Here is a 23,977-nt window from a genome sequence, read left to right as displayed (position 1 = left end):
GTAGCTTGATGACGATGTGAAGGAGCGTGGAATGATGGGAACTGTCGTTTTCAACTCCACCGAAAAATCATGTTCATGGATGAGGTAAAGTTCTATTTTTATAAATGTTGCGTTCAATGAAATGCCTTTATTTCATTATAATGAATTAACCGCAAGAAAAGTAAGGTTTAATACTAAATTGGTTATCATAGATGTTACTGTATTTGTCGAATGCATTGTTGTGATAACGCTGCGCGGTTTTACGTGTTCTAAACAATTGTAAAAGTACATTCGAACATACCCACATCATTTGCCAAAATACTGATTAATCTTTATGTATAACACATGCTATATGTAACAAAGTTCAGATGTTATGGGAAGAAGGAGGCGGGAACCGGCACATTTCATGACACTTTTTAATGATAAAAATAAAACAAATACAAAACGAAAGTAAAAGACATCAGCCCCTCACAGACGACTGCTGTCACAATAAAACAAAGTTCAGGCCTGTCCTCTATCGCTCTTCACTGTCGTCGCTCCCCCTTTATGCTTCTGCTCCTCTGTGAGAGATACGAGACCGTTGGCCTCGTCCTGCTCGTCACACTATATTTATTTACATGGCCATAAACACCAGACGTGATAAACAATGTCAATAAACTAAACACAAACCTAAAGCAATAATATCCGTACGTTGATGTTTACGTTTATGGGACTTGTCTTTGTCGACAGAACCAGCTGCAATCGGTAAAGAATAATTGTGTTCCATAATGACAAGTTAACGTTTGTTGCTAGATAGACGCTACAACTACAACTTCCACATTTGTCCAGGACTCCACGCAGTGCGAGCGGAAACCGAGGGTAACGCGGATATGACGCCATTGACTGGCGACTCACCCCTGCTCACACGCCCCGTTTCTTTGGTTAAAATCGCAATTTTCTCACGATTTAAAAATAGTTGGAAACATTTGGGATATTGTAAGTAATCAACTTAACAAAATATATAACACTGGCCTTGTGATTTTGGGATATTTGAATGCAAAAATCTTACATATTGTACCTTTAAGCATCAGCCTATCCCATCATTATGATACACTGAGTTTCTGCACGCTGCTTTTTCTGTAGCGCCGCCACAAATGGGAAGCACACAAAGGTACATAGGGCTACAGTATGCTCTAAATGTGTAGTCTTTACAGATCCTGAGCACTTGCTAAATTAGCGAATCAACATGTTAACTTGTGCATAGATCATACGACACTGTCTATAAATGTCCCAATCATTAGAAAGGTCATCAGTTATATAATGTCCTAAGTATTTATCCTCATCACATACATTAATACATTCATCAATTGACTGCACTTCTGACTCCTGGTCTTCATTCATCATATCTGGTCCTGGTCTTTAACTGTAAATTCCTCTCCCTCAACAAGAGAACAATTAGACTAAAACTAAAGAAAAAATATGATATTTTTCTTTGTTGAAGAATGAAGATGAATGATAGTGATTTACAGGTGAGGCTCATCGAGGTTGATGTCAGACGCAGGAGATGTGACCTCTGGTGGCAGTTTTTTTTTTATCTGATAACAATATTTTTTGTTACAGGTTTAACAATGCCAATGTCAAAACCAGTTATTTCTTAAATTGGTATGTGATTTTAGAAAATAAATTAATGACTTAAAGGGATACTTCACCTCTGGAAAGATGAATGTTTATTTAAAATGGGTAATTTATGTAGAAGAAATGTGAAATTATTTTTGAATTTGGAGCTTTCTAGACTGAGAAAAGCCAGAAAATGTATTTTTGGCTTATGTGGATGAAAGACAACAACTCCCAGAATGCACTTGCTTCGCTGCCCTAGGAGACCACTCCCAAGCCACGCCTACCGGTAAGAGAGTGCAGTTTAAAACAACAAGGCTAGGCTACTAGAGAGTCTACACGGGATTTTGAGATCGCCCAAAATGTCCGGGATTCGGCTTTTGCGTTCTACAGTCGCCATTCATTATGTTTACTGTGGCGAGCAGGACGAGGCTGAGGGGCGCGGGAGAACAGCGTGAGGCCGGTGGCGTGATTACTGATGAGCGAGACGCACCGGTCTCGTAGGCTATCTCTCACGGAGGAGTGGGAATTTTCTTAGCAATGTTAAAACACACATCAACCGATCACTTCTTTAGCGTTCATGTAAACACTACATTCAAATTCAACAATCGGAATGAATTCAGTTAGATTTAAACAAAAGGTGTGCATGTAAACAATGAATGGCGACTGCAGTAACAATGCTAGAGAAAAATATATTGATTATCTTATGTTACTTCAAATGTTTCCATTCGTTATGATGATATGAAATGAGATAATAGTAAAAATATAAAGCCTAATGTTTGGTGCATTTTTCTAGGGATGCACCGAAATGAAAATTCTTGGCCGAAACCGAAAACCGAAAAAGAGGAAACTAAGGCCGAAAACCGAAACACCGAAATAAATGATGCCAATTATTAGTACCATTGCATTTATGGCTATGCCTGTGTACTAATTTTACTATAATCAAGGCATTGCATAAATTAATATTAAAGTTTCAAAGAATAAATCAATTAAAATTTTATGCAAATATTTATTTAGCACATTGCAAAGTATAAAATTAAATGTTTAACTTGACCCCACTCATGTGTACATTAAATAATAATGTAAAAGCCTACTGGCCTGCAGAAAGGTTTAAAAATGAAATGTTCTCTCATAAAAACAAAGTGCATTTAGGTCAATACTGCCATAGCCCATAATAATATCTGCAGCTATATGCTCATGGACGTGAGTTGCAAAAACCATAAACAGCCAAGGTAAACACACACACCTCTGATAAATGACGGCTGCTCTGGTACACGCAAGGTCTCTCGCTCCCTCTCTCTGCCGCGCGCGCGCTACGTCTGCGCGCTCATGCTCGCTCGCGATTCCGGGAGATTTAAACTAATTTGCGGGCATCAGGGAGTCGCTATCAATACGCGGGAGACTCCCGGAACTTCCGGAAGACTTGGGATGTCTGTGTTTTGAAAATCGCTGTCCGTGGGTCACTCTCAGATATATTGAAATACGTCCACACCGCAGATATGTTGCTTCAGACAAGCACGTGCAGGTCGCGGTATCTGCTGTTTGCGTCATCACAACATTTCGGCCGTATTGTTTCGGTGATAAAAGTCTTTCGGCCGAAAACCGAAAATGCACTTTTGGGCCATTTTCGGCCGAAAATTTTCGGTGGCCGAATATTCGGTGCATCCCTACATTTTTCCTTTCAAACGCGATCGCGCTCCAAAATATGATACATTCAAACGCGATCGCGCTCCAAAATATGATACATTCAAACGGGATCGCGCTCCAAAATATGAGAAACTTTTGAAAAACGCCTGAAAACGCTCAATTCACCTTTACTGCGCATGTGTAAAACCCCACAAAAGATCACTGATATGATTCAGATGGAAAAATAAATAATGAAGTTATCGCGCAATTCTTCTGACAGGATCATTTTATTTAGTAAAATATCTCACCATTCACTGATGCGTCCAGGTCGCACGCAGACACCATATGTTTGGTCTAAAACGCGACTGCTCTCATGTATCACCGCAGGACAGCAAATGTGAGTAGGCTAAATTCTGTCATCTTTGCAGGACTGTGATATGAAGAGTGTGCAATGTAGAATATTTTTTAGCAACAGTGTGAAAGTGAATAGCACATAACAGGCACAATACTGGTATAAACATGAATATCTATTGGTACAATATGCGTCACATGACTAAATTTACGTCATCGTTTTTAAATCCCTCCGGTTTCACAGTCCACACTACGACGCAAAAACAGCGTTTTCAAATGTATACGCTTTGGAGTGCGTATTCAAAAAGCTTCGTTTTCATTAATAAAAACGCCGTCTCAGTGTGGACGGAAGGTCAAAACGGAGAGAAAAAGATGCGTTTTCAAACGAAAACGTATTAGTGTGGACATGGCCTGAGATACTGGACATCCTGTTGGTTTTATACAAATTACTTAAACAGAGAATATTTGTTTTCAGTTTGAATCCAATCATTTAAAAGTACACACTTAAATGTGTATAAAGGTATATGGCTCATAAATGTGTGACAAGTATTCGCTGAGTTTTGTTTCAGTTTATAGACGTGCTCTAGAAAAAAAAGTTTACGCACACCCTGTCTATTTTCTTTATTTTACAAAAGTACAATGTTTTGATTTGATTGTAAGTGGACACATACAAAAGTAGAAATATCACAGATTCTTTTTTTATATTTCTTTTTTCTGTATGACCATAAATGACGGAGTAATTCAAGTTTATTGTGCTACAATGTGAAGAAAATCCAGCAAAACGCGGGGGCGCGTTTGCCGACCTCAGAGGGTTAAACTCATTCTTTCCAAACTCTTTCTTTCTTTCTTTCTTTCTTTCTTTCTTTCTTTCTTTCTTTCGGCAACTTGTATGAATGTGTGTGCATGTGTTTGTGTTAGATATTAGTCATCAATAAAGTATTGTTTGTATTTGAAAAGAGAAGTATTACTTGTGTTATGTGCTTACAAATTTATTGTCTTGAACTGCGATCTAAGTTACCGATGCTTTTACCCTTGATTTATTTCTTAATTTACTGTTAGCTGGGGATTATTCTTTCTTGGCCAGGAAGATATTATATTTCCTAGAGTTAATAATTGTTTATGCTTTCTGTTCATTGGATGAACTGATAAAATGATCATACTATTGATTCTGCTACAGTAAATTCTGAAAATAATTAAATAATTAATTATTGATCATAATCCGTTATGAATAATAATTAGTTATATTTATACGAGCATATAAACACTACAGCCCTGAACACAGCCAACATTTCTAGGCAATTTATATGCCAAGAATGATGATGGTCCTGCCACAGACCCCTAGCAAAGCACCCCAGCCAGTGATGGAAGCGTCTGTCGAAATCGTTTTCCGGCGACATGATGCCCCTAATACTGGCCCTTGGGACAAGAACCAAGGTTTCTTCCATATTAAAGAGATCTTTAATATAGTCCAAGTGACTACAGTGGCTCAATCTTAAAGGTCCCATGACATGAAATTTCCACTTTCTGAGGTTTTTTAACATTAATATGAGTTCCCCTAGCCTGTATATGGTCCCCAAGTTTCTAAAAATTTTAATCGGTGTAAATCGAGCTTTTGCTATTTTTCTCTGCCTTTGAGAAAATGGAAGCTCAACCGGGCTGATCTTGAATCTCCTCCTTATGACGTCATAAGGAGAAATGTTACCTCCCCTTTCTCTGCTTTGCCCGCCCAGAGAATATTTCTCGCCCATGAGAAAATGAGCTAGGAAGTAGAACGCGCGCGCGCAATTTTAGTTTGTCCACGAGAGATATCATGGCTTTTGAGTGAGCGAAGCATAATAATTGCTCAATAATTGGATGTACAAATGAACATCGAATGGTCAATACAGAGCTGGGCTTGCTGAACGTCGGACAAGTAAGTCAACAAATTATATATAAGTGTGTTGCTTTACTGTTTATGGTTACCTAGCTTCTTACACGTAGAATGTGGCTGTCACATTAGCTATGCAGCTATGCAGTTACTTGCGCTAATGTAAAGGTAGACAGCATCAAGTTACACATACTGTAATGCAAGTGTTGTACATTTCTTTATTATTTGGATAACCGTTTTCCTGTTGGTTATATGGCGCGTGCGATATCCGCATTTCAAGATCGCAGAGCTTGATGTAGTTGTAATATGATAAATTACAGACGTTACAGATCTCTCATGAAAAGGCAACAGTAGGTTCGCGTTAGCTACATGATGATAACTGTAAACCATCCGAATAAAGTACCGTATCCAGACATAATATTTTAAACTAACCATTCGGAAACGTCCTGCTGGAGCCGCTGAGTTGCAACTTCTTCATCCGTTGCTTCTCCATCTGGATCAGATTCTGGGTCAAACTGAAATGCTTGAACGACTGCGTGTCTTCGTGCCATTGCAATATATCCAACATAAACAAACATGCATGGTACCATTGCGCAAGATGGTCAAGGCCACACCCACCCTCCACCTTGCGCTGCCTTTCTCCTCCTCATTAGTATTTAAAGCTACAGACACCGAAACGGCCCGTCTGAAGGAAGCTCATTCTGGGACTGGCTTGTAGTGGCTATAATTCTGCACCGAGGCTGAATTTTTGGAAAGAGATTTCAGATACAGTACTAAGGACCACTAAGGACTATATTAAAGCCTACAAAAAGTAGCATGTCATGGGACCTTTAAGTATATCAAGCGACGAGAATACTTTTTGTGCGCTAAAACAAACAAAAATAACGACTTTATTCCACTTTTCATTTCCTTCTCTCTGGGCCTTGAATCTTTTCACGTAGTGTTTAAGCATAGCGCGTCTGTGCACATCACCACGTATCACACAAATGACCAGCGTCAGCCAATATGAGCCTACGTGGTGACGTACAACACAGACGCGCTACGCTTAAACACTACGTGAAAAGATTCAAGGCCCAGAGAGAAGGAAATGAAAAGTGGAATAAAGTCGTTATTTTTGTTTGTTTTAGCGCACAAAAAGTTCATTGCTTGATAAACTTAAGATTAAGCCACTGTAGTCACTTGGACTATATTAACGATCTCTTTAATAACTTTTGTGGGCCAGCAAGTTTCAGTCTCTTAGAAGCCAGGAGTGAGACAGCGCTCAGATTTAATAAAAAAATATCTTAATTTGTGTTCCGAAGATGAACGAAGGTCTTACGGGGTTGGAACAACATGAGGGTGAGTAATTACTGACAGAATTTTCATTTTTGGGTGAACTAACCCTTTAAGTTGCAGAAAGTTCTCAGCCATCCATTTATTAATGGAGACTAAACAATTCAGCAGAATGGACAGTTTGTCTAGCCTGTCTGGACTAAATTAAATAAATAACTGGATGTCATCCGCATAACAATGATAAGATACTGTTTTAAAACTACTTATAATCTTTCCAAGGGGAAGCATGTACAGACTGAACAGCAGGGGGCCAAGCACAGAACCTTGCAGCACACCACAGGACAAAGGAACATAATCTGACATGAAAGATCCTGTGGACACAGAAAAACTCCTGTCAGAAAGATAGTAGGTAAACCAATCCAGAGCAGATCCAGAAATGCCAGCTAGAGAGTTAAGTCTATCAAACAGAATGAAGTGATCAACAGTATCAAACGCTGCACTGAGATCTAACAAGACCTCATCTAACAAGACAAAAATTTGCATTTTGACGATGTTTTGAAAGCAGGAACCTTGGATTAGAGAAATAATCAGTGTTTCATCTCACTACTTTACATGTTGTATCTGCATGGTTGTACATGTTGTATCTGCATGGTTGCTGTCTATCTGGGACCCTAATCAAACACACCTGAACCAGCTAATCAATGTCTTCAGGATTACTAGAAAGCTACAGACAGGAGAGTTTATCAGGGTTGGAGCTAAACTCTGCAGGACAGCATTTGCCCATCCCTGTCCTAGAGTTTCTTCTAATGAGCTGATGAGTTGAATCAGGTGTGTTTGATTAGGGAGACAAAAGCCGTTTCTCAATACCAAGTATGCAAACTTCGGACTTGAGTCCTTGGTAGTTCGGACTTGACGGAGAACGAACTCCCGAGGACAGGAGGACGCAAGTCCGATAATTCTGCAAATGGAACAGCAGCGTTCTTGATCGCTCTGGCTACTCCCGTTCTCTTTATGTCTAGGCTACAAATAAAAAAAACATATGTTATATGTTTTCAAACGTTATTAATTTATATTTCTTCACAATGTTACAGTAGTGGTATGAAACAGGTTTTTTATCTAAAATTTTGAGTGCCTGTTTGTACAAGCTTTGGAGTGGTTGTAACGCAGAGTTGGTTGATAGAGACCAATTTGTGATGCAATATGTAAAATGAGACAATATCACCGCATGCATATAAAGCTTGGCTGCATCTGTGCTCATTTGCGGGCGAATATATCTGAACTGTGATAAATTAAATTTTACAGTTTTTATCAGTTTTGAAACATGCTTTTTAAACGACAGTGTCCTGTCCAACACTACGCCTAAATACTTGACAGACTCTGCTTTGTGAATTCTTGTTTCCTTTTACAATAATTTCCGGCGCAGAGTGAGAAGTATTCCTTATTGAAAAAAACGTGCTGACAGTTTTGCTACAATTTAGTGTCAAGCACCATCCAATCGGAAATTTTTTCCATCGCTCCCTGGAGCACAGCTGCTGCTTTCTGACTTGATTTTGCATGGACATATATCACGCCGTCATCGGCGTACTTTTGTACGTGAACTTCAGGACAAATAGCTGGAAGATCATTTATATAAACACTGAACAAGAGAGGGCCCAAAATGGAGCCTTGTGGCACCCCAACTGAGCAGTCTAAAAACGAAGACATAGTGCTCTTTATTCTTGTGCAGTGCTTCCTATTCTCTAAATAAGATTTAAACCATCGTAATGTCTCGTCAGAAATATTGTGAGCAGACAATTTAGATAACAGGATGTTATGGTTTACCGTGTCGAATGCTCTTTTCAGATCTAAAAATATGGCACCCACCACCCCCCACATGGCTTTGAGTTATTCAACAAAATAACAAAGTGCCGTTTCAGTCGAATGGTGTTTTCTAAAACCGAACTGAAGTGGATTCAGGGGGTGCTCTCCATAATTCAAATGATCCATCAGTTGCATGACCACTACTTTCTCGACTACCTTAGATATTACAGGTAGGATACTCACTGGTCTATAGTTGGCCAGCTCAGCTTTATCTCCTCCCTTATGCAAAGGTGTAACCACTGCCTTTTTTAGACAGTCAGGGAAGACCGCTTCTCTGATGGATCGATTGATTAGCTGAGTAGTAGGTCGACATAGGGTGGCAGCGTTCCTTCTAATCATACACAAATCTAAACCATAACCATCCTGTGACTTTGAAATTTTAAGACCTTGTCAAATTTTAAGGACTTCTTGCTCCGAGACCTCACTTAAGTAAAACACTGGTTTAGCTGAATCTACATATTTCATTTCCATTGTTCTGTTACCAAAAACAACAACCAAATCATTAACAGAATCTTAAAAAAAAACTATTAAAAGCATTAGCTACCTTTGATTCTTCTTGCGTTAAAACTTTGTTTATTTTAATTTCATAACATTTATGAGACGTTTTTTTCCGAGAAATAATATTAATGTACTTCCAGACTAAGTGATTGTTTCCTTTAGCTTGTGTTATCAAATCAATAAAAAAGTTTGCTTTCGAAGTCCTTAGTTCTTTCACTACTTTATTCCGATAATCCTTAAATAGACGCATATCATTTTCAATATTCGATTTTAAAGCCTTTTTAAGTAGATAATCTCTTCTCCTCATCAATTTCCAAATGTCTTTTGTCAACCAGGGTAAATGTGCCTTTTTGTTCAAGTTAACACACTTTTTAATAAATTTCACCTTCACGTTATTGATTAGATCTAAAAAGCTCCCACAAAATGAGCCTATTTCATCATTAGAGTTCAAAACATTCCAGTCTACCTTCTCCAACTCTTGGTCAAAATGTGCTAAATCTTTATAGGGTATTTTATAAAAGGCCTCTTTCTTATTTGTTCTAAATGTAAATCTATTTTTGTTCAATTTCCTTGCTATAAGAACTAAATTATGATCTGACATGCCTGTGATAAAATTAAAAGATTTTATTATTCTGTCAGATTTATTTGAAAATACCAGGTCGATTTGTGTTTTAGATGTTTTGGTTATCCTTGTCTGTCCTTTTATTAGCTGTTCTAAATTATAAAGACCTGTTATTTCCTTTAACCTTTTCCTACTATTTGTATCTATCCAATTTACATTGAAATCCCCTAGTACAATTACTTCTTTACCAAGAGTATTTAACTCTTTTAAAATCTCCTTAAAGCTCCAATATGTAACAATTTCGTTATAAAATTTCCGAAAATGACTTGTACAGTGTGATAGGCTATATTTCCTCCAGTTGTGTACTTACAATATCTCAAAAGTCTCCAAAGATTTTTTATTTCAGAGAAATTCCGATTTTAAATAACTGGCCGTCCCGGAAAAGAAATATCGCCTCTCAGTGACGCAATGTCCGCTTTTTTCCGGTGTGGACCATGTGATATTCCACCACACCGGAATATCATATGGTCAAATGCGGAAGTGGTGGTTATGGGTCCGAAATTAACACCCGCCAAATGCGGGTAGATTTTCTGTTTGGCGAGTAAATCTCAAAAGGCTATCCACCACACTGGCGGGTGAATGTTCTTACCAAAAATGACATTTTAAGCGTGCACGCGCTCTTCTGCCTCTAAGAACGAGCACACAGAGAGAGAGAGAGCCCCGGTCGCGCGCGCGCACTCACTCACTATTCAGAGCGGCCAAGCTTCCCCGTACTTTTTGATAAGCGTCCTTGACAGGGCGGCCAGAGCTTCTTTGCAGCTCAAGTTGGCGGCGGTGTGTACGTACAGTTAACGCTCTATCTGTTGACGGCGCTGAGGAAAAAGCTCCCGCCACTGGAAGAAGCTGTCGCCTCCCATTTGTGTCCTGCGCACCCATCAAAGCCGTGCAGAACGTCTTCAGCACTCGCGGATCGTGCATACTCCGCCGCTGGCCAGGCTGCTTCTGCTTTACACACCATGGTCGTTATTTTCTCGAGAAAAGGAGTTTTCTCATAGCGTTTGCAACGCAATACTCGTTCCCTTATCTCTCAGGGAACCGAGGTTAAAGTAACCGAGTAGCTCTGCCTTCCCTTCCACATGATCAAGTCAGGTAACAAAACTGACAAAAAATGTTTTTTATTTCACCCCAATGATAATATTTCATGTATTTCTCACATTTTGATCAATATATATATATATATATATATATATATATATATAATTCTTTTTTTTTATTATTATAATTTTCTTTTTATTATATGATTCAAATTTTGACAGTTTGAAACAACAAAACGAAAGCGTCCATATTCGGATACGCGCAGACTGTGTGACAAACGGAGGGATAAAACCCGAATAAATATCCGCCAGGCCAGGCGTTTTCGAGATGGAGAGAGCTGCGCGACAATCTTGGACTTGACAGAGACTCCGCTCTCTCGAGTGTATTGATAGACAGGTAAGCAAATATATATATTTTTTTTTATTGTACAAGTAACGTAATAGTTACAGTAAAGATGATTTTAATAGATATGAATTAGGCTACACCACATGCCTGTAATAATATAGCATAACATTTCACGTTCCTTGCAGTTAATTAATTATGATGACATACAGGTAATACAAAAACGAATAAATTACCTCATCCGTGATCATGATTCATTAATTCCGTTTAGATACATCACTAGATGGTGAAAACGCATTAAAAACGACATCTCCCATCGTCACCTCCTTCATAGCGTCATCAAGCTTCGCCTTTGTTATTGTTGGAAACTCCCTCTTGTGGTGAAAAAATATTACATATTGGAGCTTTAAATGATGTATAAAATTTAGCATCAACAGAAGGTGGTCTATAAATACCAACTAAAATGAATGACATCTGAGGTGACACATTTATAGTTAAAGCAATACATTCAATATCTACATCCAATTTATCTTGCACATTTATCTGTTGGCATTGTAAATGCTCTTTAACATAGAAAAGTAGTCCACCACCTCTTCCAGTAGGCCTATCCCTTCTAAATATGTTATAGCCTGGAATGCAGTAGGCTGCCTGAGGCAGTGGCGGATTTAGCAAATCGGGGGCCCAAGGCGAAGGTAGGTAGGATGGCCCCCCCCATCCAATCTTTAAAAGAGAATGAAAAAAATATGTACCAACTGAATGGTGGATAGGCAGGTAAAGCTAATCTACGGGGAAGTAAAGGTTAGAGAGGAGACAAAAACCTCCCCTTTAAACCCTGCATACACTTATTTACTCCTAAACAGAAACATGTTACAATGTTTACATGGTAGGCAACAATTTCTGGTAGCCTAAGCTATGTTTTTTTTTTTTTTTTGACAAATTTCACCATTTCGATTAAATTCTTGTGATTTGATTCAATATTGACTCATTTGGATAAATATTAGGTAACGTTTCACAAGATAAAAAAATCAGCTGGTATAATTTAAGGTTAAAATAAGTAATATAGTACACATATTTAGCCAAATACTCTCTATAGCTCTTTTTTTTCTAGCCAATTAAATGGCTTTCCTGAGGTAAATTTTATGTGACGATTGTTCTCCAGCTGTTTTACCTCTTTCCGCGGTTGAAAAACACTTATTGATCGATATTATGAATGAGGAATATACATTTCGGTAAGTTATACTGTATCTTTCAACATTGTTAATTCGTGTTTATTTACTATTAGCTAGAGATGATCAGTTCACGTGCCGCTATAGGAATCTGTCACGTCACATTAAAACGGCAAAACGGTATTTATTGTTTGAATTTCGTAATAGAATTGACAGAATCTGAGAGCTGAGATTTTTTTTAAATATCATGATTTATAAGTAAACTGCTCAGTTTTGCCTGTCGATCTCCGTGTCCTCTTTGCTTCACGATTTTTCTGTGCATTGGACGTTGTTGTTCCTGATCTGTATCCCCAACACAACAGTAGCCGTAAAAAAGTTTGTCATCTTTGGCAGCGTTCCCAAATACTTATCAGCGTCTTTTCACTTTTTTCTTTTATTTGAGCCGCTTGGGTAACTTTGAAACTTAAAATTTTCACGTTTAGACTCGTATTGCTCTGTTTGTGTATTTCCCAGTCCTCCTGCGTATTGTTTATCTTTCGTGCCGCGCACCTTTACGGACTTTTTGCTTTCCTCCCGCTTCCTCCTTTTTTCAGCACCGCTTGGGTAGCTAGCTTCGCTTCATTTTTACTCTGTCTACTACTCTGTACACTCTGTCTGTCAATCATTTCTTTTTCTCCGTCAGTTTTTTGGCACAGCCTTGTCACTTTCGCAGATGCGCAGTAAGTGAGATAATGGAATAGTCCAATGTAGTGAGGCGGGGGGCCCCCTCCTGTCTGTGACACTAATGATTTGATGCCATTTTTCGCAAATGGAGTTTTAGAAATATATAATTATAAGGCCTATAAAGGCCTGTTTGGTTTTAGGGCTCAGGTTATGATTAGGCTAAGGGCAGGTTTAGGGTAAGGGTTCGGGTTAGGCACTTAATTGAGATGGGTACGGTTAGGGTACACTCAAAAAAAACATTTATTAAGATTTATGTATTTATTTTGTATTTATTCAGGATTTTGGTTGCCTGAAAACGCAACGTTTTGGAAACGGGTTTCAAAGTGCAAGTTTTTGAAAACGGTCTCCGTTTAAACAACAAAAACCTGAATCTGTGAAGACGCTGACGTCATGCACATGCGTATTACGTGTTCAGTCTGTAGTGTTTCATCGCCATCTAGTGGTCTGGCTGCAGAATACAGCGTTTATAGTCGTTTTCGCGGATTCGTGTGAATGAGGATCGTTTTGAAAATGGTGTCGTTTGTACGCGGAAAACTCATAAGAAAAACATCTCCGTTTTAAGCATATAGTTGTTGTGTAAACATACCCTAAGTTAATAAGATAAATGATGATTGATCATTAATGACGAACACCTGCTGTTCACAAGCAGAATCACTGAAGGAAAGAGAAGAACAGAAAAAATAGAAACTTCCAACCACAGCCTTAGATGAAATCAACTAAAGATAAAAGAAGACATTTAGGGTACATTTACATAACTGTCAGCACTGGGACTCGGATTAAGAATATTCACACATAGACACACACTCACATGCAGATTGACATGTTATATTTTTGTTAGACTTATAGATGTACAAAGATGTTCTTTAATCTGGTGTTATTATTAAGTGTACTGTTAAGTTTGTTCTAGTAGACACATTTAAACACACACACAAGCCAAACAGACATAGTATTTTATTGAGAGAGAGACAGAGACAGAGAGAGAGAGAGAGAGAGAGAGAGAGAGGTATGGCATCCATTTTTACTTCTTTTGTCTATTGTTACAATTTACCCCAGCATGTGTTAACCTACCCCGGTAGTGGTATCAACTCACAAGGTCTGTGATATCCTTGTAGAGGGTTGAATTGGTTCCATTTGTAGTAAACAAATGTGGGTAGTTTATATAACATCCCTGGTCTCCCCTATAGTAGTTATGATTTTTTGTTGTGCTGTCTATGTTTTTTAGAAGTACATTTAGAATTTATTATAATTAGCAAGCTGTCTGGATATCTTGGCTGTATATACGTTTTAGTATGGAAGTAAATGATAGAAACTTATCACAGCCATGAATAAATAGGTCACCCTGGTGTAAATATAATTTGCCTTTACAATTAACTCAATAACATTCTATCATAATGTATTTATTGTAGAGCTGTCTGTCTTAAACATCTGTTACCAATTCAGTGACATTCAGTGCAGTGTACAACTGTTTGTTTAGTTTCTTCACTTTAAACCACTGCAAAATTCAATATAATTTCAATATAATTATAATTAAGGTGTTAAACTTCCAGTTCACAGAGACTTGAACAACATGTCCTGTGGAAGTTCAAAGGTAAAAGTCCTGCCATATGTTTATTCCACCCATGAACTCACACAGCAAAAACTCCAGTGTTAAATGAACTCTCCTGGGAGTTTATTTGGCTCCAGACTCACGAGTGTTAAAGTTAATGAGATAATTTAGTGATTAATTGAGTGATGATTGAGCATTATTGAAGAGACCTGATGTTAACAAGCAGAATCACCAAAGGAGAAAATCTCATTTTTTAAGACACCGTTATGGTGATCAGTGTTTGCTTTAGTTGGGCTCTTGACCCTTAAACTATTAATGTTACACAGTAAAATCAGCAGTGTAAAATTTGGAGTGTAAAATTACATATGCACTTAAAGAATTTCTTTTAATCATGCAAGTGTAAAATAACCCAAAGAGTAAGAGTCGATCATCAGAGTACCAGCCACTTTGCTCTGAAGAAAGTATGTTGGTAACCACGCCTCCAAAAACGGCCAACGGCTCTGCGCGCGACTCTACTGATTTCAAATTTTCCTGTTGGATTTTCTGTTTGCCACGGAGTTACAGATGCACGGGATTTACGGTGAGTTTGATGAAAATATTTTGTGTAAGCCAATTGTTGTTTGGAAAATTGACCACAAGGCATGATTTATTAAAAAAAATGACATAGGTTGGATTACGTTGTTAATAATTTAGTTCTTAGGTTTTGTTGCTTTTGTTCGCGCTTAAAATAGTTAGCTAGCACTAGCTTGGCTAGTCCATGATAACGTTAACTAGCACCTATTTTAGGCACGAATGTTAGCAAACATTACTAACTTTCTATACGCTTTAGTGTGACGGAACTTATTTCGAAAGCAAACGGGCTGCCGAAATAATAAGAGATGTCCGTTGATAACGTTAAAGGTCCCGTTTTATGCCCCTTTTCACAAGATGTAAAATAAGTCTCTGATGTCCCCAGAGTGTGTATGTGAAGTTTGAGCTCAAAATACCCAACAGATCATTTTTTACAGCATGTTTAAATTGACATTTTTTGGGGCTCAGAAAAACGAGCTGTTTCAGTGTGTGCCCTTTAAATGCAAATGAGCTGCTGCTGGACGACACAGGGGGCGGAGCTTCATGAGCTCGCGCTCAGTCTGTCAGGAAAAATTCATCTCACGGAATGATGATAATATCAGAAACTCTCAGTAACGGCGTTCATTTCGAGTCGGACAATAATGCCTACAGAGTCAGAGTGCTGTATAGAGATGAAACAGGTATGGTTTAGTAGTTTAATTACGGTTATTATAACGTATTTGTCATCTGCTTGTAGGCTATGTATCCATTATTTATTAATAGCCTACAAGTCTGCTGTCTGAATGATGATCAAACATGTACTGATGAGTTTAATAAAGTTTATTTTACATCACACAAAAGATGAAGCGTCAGTTTTACTTCAGAAAATCACCGTAAGAGCCGAGTAAACACAGTAGCCTAAGTTATAAGAAGTGCGCAAGTAGCCAGTAGAGTTGAGGGAGCATTCCTGTGGGCGGAGGTTAGTCAAGAAACGGTTCTAGTGACATCATTAAAGAAGGAAGTAGAGGGATGTAGTCCAATCGAGCCGTTTTTTGTAGTCAACTTCTGTTAAATAAAATATCTCGCTTGGCATTGAACTTTGAGCTTTATAATTTTACAGATATTATTTATGCTCTAACAGCAACATTACACACTAACTAAAGTTTGAAACATGGGATCACGCAGAACGGGACCTTTAAAGTAAACCATTTTTTAAACCAATCATGGTTGCAAGATGTCACGTAAGGTCAACGTGAGGCATAGGCTTACAAACACATCGCCTATAGGCGATAATAATAATAATAATTATTATTATTATTGTATTACAATTATAATTGTGTATCATTTGATTTGCTCTACAGGACTAACCCAAGAGGATGCTGATAAAAGTCAGATTCAAGACTGAACAAAAGTTTGTTCGTGTTAAAGAGCCGAAGCTTAGAATTTTTCTGAATGATGGTATGTGTTTAACTATAAATCCTTGATGTGCGTACTTAATGTTGTGTGTAGGCACGGTTGCCTTCTTATGTAACGTTAGTCTGTTGCTTTGCTTCGCCCTTGATAATAACATGCAATGCAAACTTGGCATGTGAACCTTGATGGTGTGTTCTGAGTAACGTTAATTGATTCATTTCTTAAACGTAGACGTTGTATCATTCTTCAATGTATGCGGACGTTATACTCAACTTTAGAATGGATAATTTAGTCCACACACACGTATCATGTGATGGACTGAATTGACCCTTCGCAGGGAGCTTGATTGACAGGCGATCTAACCAATCATAATCTGCCATTTTGTCCGACAAAGCAGGCAGGAGAGATAGCAGATTAACATGGGAGGATTTTAACTTGAAAAACAGAATGTACTGACGCCTTTCCGCGGTTTAAAACAACATTCCTTCTTATGTTCATTCATGTTTATTTGATGCTATAAATGAACTAGAAGGAAGAGATGATCGGTTGACGAGCAGCTTTAACTGATGCTCTACAGCGATCTGTCAGACACATTTAAGAGCCACAAAACGGTATGTATCATTTCAATTTCTTTTAAAAAATGACAAAATTTGAAAGGTGAGACTTTGTTTAATATGTTTAATATCAAAAGTAACCGTAAAGTAACCTGGTCTGTCCTGTCTGTCAGCGTGCTGTCAGTCTCCTCTCTGCTCTGCGATGTATTTTTCACTGTGTGAGAACACGGTGTGGCGTGAGAGCAGCGTAGCTTGTCGGACATAGCGACAGTAAGGTTGGCGGGTCTTTGCGAAGGGTCAATTAGACGACAATGGACAAAATTCGCAAGGAGCATCAACAGGTTCCCCGCGGATCCTTAAAGTCTTAAAAGGTCTTAAATTAGATTTTTTTTTTTTATTTAAGGCCATAACAAGTCTTAAAAATATATATATTTTAAAAAATGTCTTATTTTTACTTATGAAAGGTCTTACATTTTAGATGACACTTTGACTTAGACTTATCTAAATGCTTTCGGAATTAAAACTATCTAATTAGCGTAGGCCTACTTATTATTTTTTGCAGGCGTTGCTGATTTGCAACAGTTAAAAAAAAACTACCTTATTACTCCAGATACATATTTAATGAGTTTTTTTTACTCAGAAGTACCACTGCAGGACTTGGTTGTCCATTAGCAACAAACAGTTTCCCACTTGCTCACCAGATGGCAGTGTAGTCTCACTTCCAACATATCTGTTTCCATGGGTTCCCTGAAACTGATTTTCTTGGCATCAATTTTGTGTAAGTATCACTATCAACCTCCTTTAATTTGAAACTAAAACTGCATAAGAAGAATCATAAGTGTATATAGACACAGTAAATGCCAATTAGTAGATTTTATCTCTTCTGGATTTTTCCCCTGGTGCAGCTCTATCTCAACTTAGCAAATTTGCAACGTGTGGCCAGATAGGTACCACTGGATACCACATGCTTTATCTACTAGTTTGCCTATATTTTGAGCAACAGTTTATACTAGGGTTATTTTCCTATCACCAGTGTTTACGTATTACTTTGAGGTGTCACTGAGGGTATATCATATGGACAATTTAATAATTTGGAGTGCATTTACAAACAATCAGAGGCAGATTTGATCAAAAGCAATGGCACAATACCATGTCCATTTGACTGTGCAGTGAGGAAAACTGATGTAGCCTAAATTCCATGGCACTTTTATTAGTACAGATCATTGTGTCAAAGCATTTTTTGGCAAACTACCTTACAGAATACTCTCTATGCAGGATTTGCAGTGTGTTATGGCAGGCTGACGAAAGATTTACTCAGCCAGGGAAGTCCTTGAGTACATTTGCCTTCCTGATGGTGCTTTATCTGACACAGAATCCATTCCAGACGATAAAATTGCTGATCCAGATTTTGAGGAATCTCCTGAAGCATACGAGTCTGACTCCAGCTTTGATGATGATAAGCCACTGGCAGCAATACCAAAAGCTAATCTCAACCACCTTGATGTTGAAATTCATAACATACATGCAGACAGTGACACTGAGGTCCCAGATGACAATGAACCTCAGCCAGGCCCAGCTCCAGTCAACAAAGAGTTTTCTTGGAGGCAGAGGAAACCCCCAGCAGCTGACATAGACTCTTCATTCCGATGACCTGCATTCTCACCTCCCCCAGACGATATACCAAGTCCAAAGTGGTATTTTGATCAGTTCATGGACAAATCTGTGTTTGAACATATTTCTCACCAATCCAACTTGTATGCAGTTATGAAGAATGACCCAGAACTGAAAACAACCCCTTCTGAAATAGAGCAATTCATTGGTTCACACATCTTGATGACCGTAGTACGTATGCCATCGTACCGCATGTACTGGCAGACGGCAACCCGCTACGACCCAATTGCGACAGTCATGGGATGTAAGCGATTTGATAATCTGCGTACATACATCCACATGAACGACAATACCAATGTGAAGCAAAAGGGTGAGCCTGGATACGATCCATTATTCAAGGTGCGTCCAGTTCTTGAGAAAGTCCGTGCCAACTGTTTGAAGGTTGAACCAGAAGAAAACCACTCCATTGATGAGCAGATGATCCCCTTCAAAGGAAAGATTGGAATGAAACAGTATATCAAGAACAAGCCACATAAATGGGGAATCAAGGTCTTTACTCGTGCAGGTGTCTCTGGACTAGTCTATGACTTTGAAGTATACACTGGAAAAGGGACCGTGACCAATGAGCGTGGACTTGGTGTTGCCGGTGAAGTTGTGCTTCGTCTCGTATCAGAAGTTCCAAAAGGACTAAACTACAAGTGCTTCTTCGACAACTGGTTCACTTCCCCTGAACTCATTGTGGAACTGAAGAAAATGGGAATTCTAACAGTTGCTACCATCAATCGTAACCGTCTCCGTGGATGTACCCTCAAGAGTGACAAGGAACTCTCAAAGGCCGGGCGTGGTGCGTATGAAGTGAAATACGAAAAGACAAGTGGGATGTCCATCGTGAAGTGGTATGATAACAAGGCAGTGTTGCTGGCATCATCCTTCATTGGCCCTGAACCTGTTGAGAGATGCAGAAGGTGGTCGAAAGAGAAGAAGGAATATGTGGAAGTGGACAGACCCCACATTGTCAAGGTGTACAACCACAACATGGGAGGAGTAGACTTAGCAGACATGTTTGCAGCTCTCTATCGCATTGACATCCGCCCACGTTGTTGGTATCTGCGCATCTTGTACTACTTGATTGACCTATCACTGGTCAATGGTTGGCTCCTCTATCGCCGTCATCTCACCCAGAAGCAGGAGAAGAAGTATATGCCACTTCTTGACTTCCGTGTTCAAGTTGCAGATGCCCTCATCAAGGTTGGCAAACAGGCTGACTTGAACAGTAGGAAAAGAGGACGACCGTCATTGGAAGATGATCCAACGTCCCATCAAGCTGCCCCACCTCCACTTCAGAGGATCTCTGCACCATCGGTTGATGTCAGATTAGACCGATGCGATCATTTCCCCATCCATGCTGAGAAACGTGGACGATGCAGACTGTGCAAGAGTGGCTACACGCAAATGGCCTGCCTGAAGTGCAAAGTACTTCTGTGCTTTACAAAAGACAAAAACTGTTTCTTGGAGTACCACACGACAAAGTGACTTGGAAACATGCCCTACTCCAGTGGTTCTCAACCCTGCACGTTTTCTTTGTATCCCTAATCAAACACACCTGATTCAACTCATCAGCTCATTATCACATGGGTTAATGAGCTGATGAGTTGAATCAGGTGTGTTTGATTAGGGATACAAAGAAAACTTGCAGTGTTGGGGGTCATCCAGGAGCAGGGTTGAGAACCACTGCCCTACTCAATGAGGATTTGAGATATTGGATTTGGATCCCATATTGTTTTTGTTGTTGTTCTGCCACTGAAAAGCACTTTGTTACATTGTTTGAAAAGTTGTATATAAAAAGTTATTGTTCATATCATATTCAGTCGTCAGTGTCTAATTACCACACTGGGCCAATGTTGCAAATCTGCAACATCCCAGAATGCCTTGCATGTGAAGGTCTCTCTAAAAAAAAAGTCAGGATTCTATTGTACTACCCCATATGATAATTTTCCCCAAATATCAGATTTTTCCTGTTACTAAAACTTAATTTGAGCCTGAGAGGGTTAATTCTATCTTTGTGGATTTGCTTGTTCACGTGACAATTCGCGTCACTTACGGCAGCATATTAGCCTACATCTGTCTCCTGCACGCGAGAGGAGAGAAGAAAGCGAGTAAATGTCAGTTCAGTTGTAAGTTCATTCTTTATGTGCTTAGGAGTGTGCGATATTGTCTATGAACTATGATGATATTGTAATCATTGTTTTAACTATGTATGAGGCACTGCGAGTGCGAGCTGACATCGCATTTCTCTCATGCTTACTTTCATTGCGTGATGTGTCAGTGCAGTTATATATGTGCCCAAATGAGTTTTTGTCTTATATTTATATCATATTATGTTGTCATATTAGAATATCACATGAGCAAGAGTGCCGTTTTCCTTTGCACAATTGCAAATGTGCTATTTATTTTATACAGCAGTTAAATTAACAATAAAGTTAACATTGTGAGTTACTTTTTGGACACAATATTGTCAATTTTCACTTTATATCGCAGACGAGAATTTCATAATGAAGCCAACAGACAGCGATGATTTTTTGTTTTTGTTTCACTGAAATACGCGTTTTGAACGAATCATTTTAAAGTCCCTGTAAAGGCAATTCTAAAAAAAAATTCTAAACACATTAGAAATGTTAGAAATGTTTTGCTAAAACATATTACAAAGACAGTGAACTGTGAAGTACTGAATTGTGGAGTTAGACCGTTAAACAGTTTTTCACCATTGCTGTGTTCTGGTTTTTTTGGGCGGGGCTAAAACGGGGGCTCGATGACGCACTGAAGCCCCTGAGCTCCTGGACACGCCCCTACTTGATGACGCACTGGAGCCCCTGACGCTGTCCCCTCCCCTAACAATATAAATAGAGCACATTCACATCAGTTTGCCGATCGCGAGTTTATATGATATCTATGGTTACTATAGCCTACAGATTGCTAGCTAGCTATGCCTCATCACGGAAATGCATATAACCTGGATGCGATCACGTACAAAACAGATCAGTGTCCTTATTTAAATTTCCGAAAAACTAACGTATCACATCAACAAGAGGTGGATTAATTTTGTGAAGAGCCACCTTGATGGAGAACTGAGGATCACTGCCAAAACCTGCCTCTGTAGTGATCATTTTACACGGGATAGTTTTATAAACTTTCGTCGGAGACAACTGGGATTCACTGATAGTCCGCTGTTACTGGTGAATGGGGCCTCACCGACTATCTCCCGCCTCACCCTTTATCATCCCGTCGCGCCGACAACTGGTGCCATCGTTGGCAGTGCGTGCCCACCAATGAGTGGAAGTTGTTGCCTTGTGTGCTTATGTTATAATTATAGTAGGTAGTCCAGGCTCGAACATGTATGGCTTTGTAAAAAAAGCTGCTTGGAGCATCCATTCCGGCTGTAGCGAGTGGGCGTGGTTTCAGCGCAGCCAGCGGACACGCCCCCAGCGTTTGAGAGCAGAGACTCCTGCTCATTTTTTCAAGATTTTGATAGCTTATTTTATGTACTTGCCGGCTTTTTTTTTCATTCAAATTTGGCTGGGTGGCTAATAACGCATTTTTCTGTGGTGTGACAAACTCAGAACACATACTTAATTTTGACTTTACAGGGACTTTAACGATTCAATGAACAATCACTCGTTTTTCTGAATGAATCAGCCGTTTGAACAAATCGGTTGAATAAATGAATATATGATAATTCTTGCTGCCACCTACTGGTGGTTTTAGTTTCATATTTAAAGTATCCTTTAATTAAAACGTTAAAATTATAAATCATTTCATATTTAAATATTGAATAGCTTTATTTATGCAATTGTAAATGAAGTGTAAATGTAGTAGGCTAATGCCAGTTTTGATGTCGCTTCTGTGTCACCTCTGCACAGAGGTGGAGAATCCAGGGGTCAGAAAGTAAAAGTCCTGCCATATATTTATTCCACCCACGAACTCACACAGCAAAAACTCCAATGTTAAATGAACTCTCCTGGGAGTTTATTCGGCTCCAGACTCAAGAGTGTTAAAGTTAATGAGATAATTAAGTGATTGTTTGAGTGATGATTGAGCATTATTGAAGACATCTGATGTTAACAAGCAGAATCACTGAAGGAGAAAATCTCTTGTTTAAGTTGCCATTATGGTGATCAGTGTTTGCTTTACTTGGGCTCTTGACCCTTAAACTAATAACTTTAGATTTTGTTTGGCTGTTGTATCTGAGTTACAACTCTCAAATGAACAAAGAGAAAAGTTGATCAGATGGTGTTGGTTATGTTTTGACATAATCATAATTTGACCTGAATCACAAAACTCATTTAGAGAGTTAAGTTTACCTTGTTGATTACAACAGCCTGTGATTCTAATATTATGCCATGTTAACCCTTTAGGCGCCAGAGGTTTTTTCCTAAAACGTTCGATTTTGACATCTTAATCTCAAAAGGCTATATCTTAAAAGTGATAAAAGATAGAGACTTTCTGTAAATTAGAGAAATATTAAGGATGACCCAAAGTTTATGTAGGGATTACATTTTCCCATCTAATTTGCATATTATGACGTCATATGGTGGCGGTCATCTTGGATTATAGAATTTTTATGGTTTTTGTTGATGTTTATTTTTTTTTAATTTTTTTTTTTAGCTGACAAAGAGGCACACATCACAAGGACATGAACACACAAAAAAGAACACATATTGTACACTACTAAATGGTCAGGGAAATAGATAGTAAATCAACAGTGTAATAAATGGCAGACAAAAACAATTGTTGCAGGGCTTTTGCTGTAGAGATAATGACTCCCTATTCATCCAGGTGACATTTCTTGTAGTGTTTCATGGTGTGGTCTTGCGATAGACTATGCATAATAGCCCCTCTGCCCCGTGTCACATCGCCTCTTCGCCTGCTACGAGCAGCAGCGCGGGCGCGGCCAGATCTGCCTCGCGCGCGCGCCGAGTGTGCACAGCTCGGACTACTGTCATTGTCATTGCGACTCCCCACCCTGCCTCCACGTTGCCCCCTAACTGTCCTATGAATACCTCGACCTCGTCTAACATACCCAGTGGCATTAGACAAAGTCTCCACCACAATACTGTCGCCGCGATTGCAGAGAGGCACACGGTCACCATGGCTAGCGCGGTAAAAATCTCCCGCGGCCGCCTCGTTCCCCACAACACTAACACGCCTGCTAACTTCGCGATGAACACTCCGACCCCGGGACACATTGTTCCCATCACTGACATTGGGCAAAGGACCATCTAACGTTATATTGGGCAAAGGATTCACCGTTTGTGCTTGGTGTAGGGATATACTTTCACTTTCAGAATCACCGTCATTTTCTGAAGGCAGATA

At 39.0% G+C, this 23,977-nt stretch overlaps 1 protein-coding gene and 1 long non-coding RNA gene across 2 annotated transcripts in view; one reads left to right on the top strand and one right to left on the bottom strand.

Moving 5' to 3' along the window:
* LOC309493626 (hemicentin-1-like) overlaps positions 1 to 23,977 on the bottom strand; it is a 281,640-nt gene that overhangs the window by 87,252 nt on the left and 170,411 nt on the right. The gene's annotated exons all lie outside the window — the stretch shown is intronic.
* Positions 113 to 22,756, top strand: LOC309494007. The gene is made up of 2 exons (XR_014204184.1): positions 113 to 1,280; positions 22,527 to 22,756. It is a non-coding gene; the product is annotated as an uncharacterized lncRNA (long non-coding RNA).

The sequence above is a fragment of the Leuciscus leuciscus genome, assembly GCF_965113295.1.
Source record: "Leuciscus leuciscus genome assembly, chromosome: 3".
Classification (NCBI taxonomy): Eukaryota; Metazoa; Chordata; class Actinopteri; order Cypriniformes; family Leuciscidae; genus Leuciscus; species Leuciscus leuciscus.
The sequence above is the reverse complement of the archived record's forward strand: the minus strand, read 5'-3'. Positions and strand labels throughout refer to the sequence as shown.